Raw genomic sequence first — 6,624 nt, 5'->3', positions numbered from 1 at the left:
AAGCTCTTGGTGAGTAAAGAAATGAAGTTCAGAATGAAGAAAATGAATTCCTGATTTCCTTGAGCAGATTGTTCCAGAGCCTTGGGGCCTGACTGCAAATGCTCTGTCCCCTTTTGTTTTCATCCAGGCCTCTGGAACAGACAGGAGACCTTTGCCAGAAGGTCCCAAGGTGCGTACTGGTCTAAGAGAGCTAAGAGCTAAGAGGTCGAAAATATAGCTGGGAGAGAGACCACAGAGAGCTTTAAAAGTAATCAATAAAATCTTAAAATCTATTCAAAAATGTACTGGGAGTCTGTGTCGAGAGGCTAAAACAGGAATGATGTGGTCATGTCTCTTGGTCCTAGTTAAAAGCCTGGCAGCAGAGTTTTGTACTTTCTGGAGACGATCAATAGATTTTTGGGTGAGAGAAGTAAAAAGATGGTTGCAGTAATCCAGGTATTATGAGATGAAGGCTTGTAAAATAGTCTCTGTGTCTTTAAAAGTTAAAAAAGATCATATTTTAGAGATATTTCTAAGACGATAGAAACACAATTATACAAGCTTTGTGGTGTGCTGCTCAAAACATACTTACTGTCAAACAAGAGGCAAAGATTTTTTGCAACAGGCTTGATAAGATCTGATGAACAAACAGATGGCAGAATTAGTTTTATTATGGTCTGGGACCCAATAACATGGACCTCAGTTTTGTTTGAGTTCAATTAAATAAAATTATTTTGCATCCAGTTTTCAAACTCACACAGGAAGTCATTCTGAGAGCTCAGCATTCCAGGGTCAGCGGATCTAACTGGAAGGTACAATTACATATCATCAGCATAAAAGTGAAAAGACACACCATGTTGGATAATGTGCCCAAGGGGAGGCATGTATAAAGAGAAGAGAAAACTGGTCCCAGAACTGACCCCTGAGGCACACCACACTTGAATGCTGTTAATGCTAATGTTGGCTATGTAGGAACAGCATTGTTTAAAAATAACTCTTTTATGTTTCATCCAGATATATATGTGAAATTAATACAGTAAAAGTGATTTCTCCCGTGCTTTTAACACTCCTTACTACATACAGCTGCTTACTGTGCAGTAGCCTGAATGATAGCTAATCTGCTTACTGTTAAAATAGAAACAAAACTTTCTTTAGGTGTAGTGAATTTCACTTGACAAAACTGCTGCAGTGAAGGTCTGAAGAGCAAGACATTTGTTTAATCCCTGGAAAAGCTTTCCAGAGGAGTATGAGCTATGAAGTATTTATTGGAGCTGTGACTGGACAGCGTAGGAGGATCACTGTGGTTGGGTTGTCCTCTCAGCAGTGCAGTCTCAGCCAACCACCAATGCATTATATCCTGTGTAAATGAATTCCAGCATTAAATGAGGCAACTTTTGCCACTGCCCGTAAAAACTAGTACTCACTTGTAAAGATTTACTGGAATGCCAAAAACATAAGCCTTCCACAATCTCCAAACAAGGAAACCAGTGTTAAAACAGGGTTTAATTAAATTAATATCACTATAATATAGGCATTATTAATTAATTATCCCTAAAAAGATTGCCAGATTTTGGTGGGAGGTTTATTGTCATGTTATGTCAAGGCAGTTTGTCATGATACAGACATATTTTGAGTTGGTGAGAAATGATCTGTCTATGATTAAATTGCTTCTGAATAATTCATGAAACATTTTCTCTTTATTACAGAATCTTTTCTTGCGGTTATGAGATAAGGATCATAGGGTCGATGTCTCCTTATTTCAGTTGCTGCTCATGAGTTACAAGAAAACATGAAGGCAATTATACACTTGTTTAGTTGTGGTCTCTGATGTGTGTGTGTGTGTGTGTGTGTTTTACAGCTGGTCTGAGAGCAGTAAATGAAAGCTAATCCAATCCTATATATTATGATATATGTCACCAACCTGAAATAAAAGACAGGTCCAATGTTGGCAAATTGTGATACACCTAGAGGTCATAATAAAAATTGATATTTTACCTCTGCAGTCAAAAAACAAACAAACTATCAAAAAACTGATTATTAAAGAATAATGTCTAAAAAAAAAGAATTGGAAGATTTTATAATTTGTTTCATTTCCCAACTCTGTGTCCATAGACTTTTTCTTTTCTGCTTTAAATAATTTGAACAAGGAGTACTTCATTAAATAAAGATGATTGCAATGCCTCATTCCATTTGAGTTCATCTCTGGTTCAACTGCTCTAAAGTAGATAGATCGCTGACTGGAACAGACAACCTCTGAGCTGTGTCTGTGTGTGTCTGTCTGTCTGTGTTTATGTGTGTCTTTCCTTCACCCTCCCCCCTCCAGTTTACCTCTCTTCTCCTCTCACCTTAAAACCTCACATTTTCTCCGCCAGGTTCTCTTCAGCATGATTAACATTGTTGTGAGCACTAACACTGTCACTGTGGAATTGTTATTTCTGCTCATGTTTGTGCAATGATCTGTCTTTGTGTGTCTGTATCTGTGACCTGTGCATGCAGCTCATGTTCTCTCTGTGCATGCAGGTAAACAGGAATATTCAGTTTCAGTGTCTTTCTCTGTTGTTATGGTAGCTGACATTACTCTTGAGCATTTTTTTTCCCAAACCAATCCCCTACCTGCTCTCACTGAGTAAACAGGTGGGTATATTTACTAAAGGGGTTTATAAGGTTAATCTGCTCATCCATAGTGACTGCCCATTTCCTTTATGAAAGGCTCTACCTGCCATGTGTTTGCTAATTGCTGAAGCCTCAGTGACCAAAATGTTATGGGGACCTTTAGTCACCTTTAATATCCTGACCTTTTTCCTGTCCAGCACCTCACTGTTGCCCAAAGAAGAGAATGTCAAAGGCTAATTGTGTCACGGCAGTGTAAAACTACAAGTATGACATTATGCAGTGCAACTGGACTATAGATTCAGGTTTGGGAAGCTCAGTTGTGTTTAAATGGATTTATTTGCAACTTGAAACTAACTGTCTGTAAAATGATAGACCTTTAAAATATACGTATATTACAGTAGTTGTTGGAAAATTGCGACTGCGGCTTCAGGGTCTTAACACAGATCACTGTCTAGTATCGTCCTGTGTTGCACTGACAGTGTAACACTCCCACTGTAGGCTAAAGTATCTCTGATACATCATTGACAGTTATGATATTAACATTTGCACTGTAACATTCACTGTATCAGTGAGTGAATGTGACGCATTGAGTGGCCAATAAGACTAGAAACGATGCAGTCCATTTACCATTTGAACTAAAGGAAGAGATGGTTAAGTTGTATGCATTTGTACACTGATTTACTCAGCTCCAAATTCTGTCCCTACAGCAATTTATCATGTTTTCAGTCTTTCAGTCTGCCAACCACGTCGCTCCAGAGTCCATTTTCTTGCTTGGATAACCTTCCAGTCCAATCTGCAGCTTCTTGAGGAATCAGCAAATACTCAGTGCTTTCCCTGCACTGCCTGATTTGAACTCTTTCTCTCAATATCCTGCCCCGTCATCCTGACAGAATCAAAGTCTCAGTCGGGGCTGCATAAGTGGCGGAAAGGTTTCTGGTGAACTAACAGTAGCGATGGCCTTGTGCATGTTGTAGACGTTGAGATAAACCATGACACCTTGAAAAAACTGAACTTGTAGCAAATGACAAGAGGTCTAAAGAAATGTATCTGGAGCTCATACATGTTTTAAACAAATGTTTTTATGGACTCCTGCTGCTCTGGTTCTATAAATGAAACATGAATTCTCGGTTTGTGTGGAAAAACTGTTGGCTGTGTGTGTGCACACACGGGAGAGAGAAAAGAACAAAGTAATCTTTGAAACAATCTCTCAGCATTACTTATTCATTTGTATTTTGAATTGTACTACACAAAAGATATGAGTATACACAGGTGACACTGATCTATTGGCTCGTTTTAGTGAATTTTTTGTTTTAATCTCAGATCACACAAGAATCACAGATTTCCTGTTAGTTCAGGAGATGCATTGAATTCGCTAGTGACTGATTATTTCAGTTTATGTTGTGTGGGCGGTTTTATTTATTCTCATCGTCTCCCCGGAGTAAAATATTTCTGTTTCTGTATGAAAAAAGGATTTTTCTTTTGCAGTAGTCTTAGTGTTATATCACTATTATAACTTTGATTGCAATTTAATTGAAGCCAGCACACTTTTCCATCCCGTAACCACTCCATGCCGTTTCCTTTGTGCCTTGACAGTGTTGCACAAGACATGAAATTTAAAACATTCATCGAGCCTCTTAAATCATTTATCTCCCATGTTTACAATCATGTAGGTTGAGCTGGCAAAAGTGTCTCTGGGAAGCATATAGACCACTTTGAAGATGTATGTGTTTAAGCTGCATGGACAGAGTGCACTCTGACTGACTGCATGTGCTTGTCAGCATGCATATGTGCCTGTTAATCAAAGTGTGAGGCAGCCGCGGACAGCGCTCCATCTCATGTTGAGAAAGACTGCATGATTTATATACTGTATCCTCTCTTTCAAGCCTAACACTAGACTTTTCTCAGGAAGAGGAAGAAAGAGAGAAGCATTTGACAATCGGTAAAGAGTCTCAGTAAAGAGCCATTTTGAGCCAAATCTTTAAAAAGAATACAGGAATATAAAGTATGAAGAATATTAGAGATCTAACTATACAGGGCTGTCACCAGCTTGAGCAACGGTACTGTCTCTTGGTTGGTCAACCACTTTGGTCCAGTGGAGTCAAGTGGACAGATTGCCATACAGACATTCATGGTTCAGTGAGGATGAAGCCTACTGTGGCTCAGTTCAATCAGAAAGACTGTCTTCATGCCTCACTGTCTTTCTCTCCCCGCTCCTCCTAATCAGCTGACTATGGGCGTTTTCTGTAAACCGATCAGATTTATCCAAGATCTCAGTCAGCAAGTCATGTCGTCATTGTCAAACTTTCTCCTCTCTTTGCTGTCAGCTGTCACATAAGTGCAAATCGCTGCGACCCTCCTCCACCTCATTCACCTCCAGGCGTCATATTCAGTGCCCAGGTCGAGCTCATCAGAGTCCGATCCACATCACATCCAGGTCTTCAGCATTCCCTTCTTCCCACCGCCAGTGTCTAGACCCTGGAGGGTTTTCTCTACAATGCCCTTCTTTCAAATAAGATCACATTACAATGGGTCTAATCACTTTTCTTGTTGTGCTCATGGGAATAACATTTTTGTTATTTGTTCTCTCAGAATGAAGTCTCTCCTGACTTTTACTCTTGTTCTAACATGATGTCAACTATTACATGGGTTGCGATGGCATTTGTATGAATTGAACTTTAGCGATCGCCTGCTTTTCACCTGGTGCCATCAAGTAAGTGTTTTATTATTTGGCTCTCACAGTAAACTAGGTTATTGTTCCCTTCGTTAAAGCAAACTGGGGAAAACAGGTGAGCTGTGCCGAAGAGATAATCACAACACCAAACCCTCTGAGAATTCATGTGAGGAGGCATTTTGGATTCAAAACAATGCATACATGGAAAAAAAATGTGTACAAAGTTCACGGTGTCTGCTGACTTAAAATACAGCTGCCTCGCAGTAACATTACCAAAGCAACAAATCTGAAGGCAGCTGTTAGTTTGTCAGTCAAGCGAGGCAGTGGAGACACTATGAATAAACAAACCAAGCCAATCATACACCAGAGTTTAGGATGCGGCCACTCTTGTTGCATTCACATTCATTTAAATGAATTATGTTTTAATTGTCATTTGTCTAATGTTTTTTTTAAAAAAAGGATAAGCCCTAACTTTCCTTTACAAACATGATCTATAAGTGATCTGTTGCTGCAACTAAACTGCATTCAGAAAAAAAAAAATCTCATGGAAATAGTGCAGGAAAGCAGCTGACATGGAGTCGATGTATCTGTTGGACTCGACACTCTTCGCTGGCTAAGTAACGTGATGTGTATGTTAAAGCGCCACCTCATAAGCCTTTGGTCTGACTTGGTTAACAGTGTCTTCTGGACTCGGCCTCAGGGGGCTAATTTTGTTTGTTTGCAGGGCTGTCGCTGTCTTTCCATTTACTTCCCCTCCTCTAACTGCTTTCCTCTGTGCTCCCTTCCAGCTTCGCTCCTTACACGAGTCGAGAAGTGACAGTCCCCATCCCATGAGGTTAAGTGCATCCTGACCTTTCAGTTTCACTGCACAACACAGCCTAAGATTCACTGAAGCCGTCTCTTATCCATGCTGATCCAGACTGACAGGACTACTTTTCTCTCCCTTTCCTTTTTGAAGTCTTTAATTTTTTGGCATTTTAGCCTTTTTGAGAGTGCACAACGGAGAGAGACACATGCAACCTGGTTTAAACCCAAGATGTAGCGTGGCATTTGCTGAACCAACTCAGCCATCAGGAAGCCTCTTTTGTGTCTTACCTTGCGATTTGGCTCAGATGCGTATTCCTTTTATTGAAATTTGTTTCAACTTCGTCTCTTCATGCTGATTAATTAAGACACATTTGCAAGCATCAGTGATTCCCAGAGGCATGAATCAATAGCTGGTGGGCTCATTGTGGTATCTTTAATGCGGTGTCCTGAATAATTAGGTTTTATTTGTCTAACACTGTTAAATGTGACCCACCTATAAATTCAGAGAGCACATTCATTTTATCACGCCACAAGGGTAATGTCTCCTCACAGAG

Source organism: Trachinotus anak, unplaced genomic scaffold (genome assembly GCF_046630095.1).
Source record: "Trachinotus anak isolate AG129_WGS33_773 ecotype Australia unplaced genomic scaffold, CSIRO_AGI_Tana_v1 ptg000015l, whole genome shotgun sequence".
In the NCBI taxonomy this organism is placed as follows: Eukaryota; Metazoa; Chordata; class Actinopteri; order Carangiformes; family Carangidae; genus Trachinotus; species Trachinotus anak.
The sequence above is the reverse complement of the archived record's forward strand: the minus strand, read 5'-3'. Positions refer to the sequence as shown.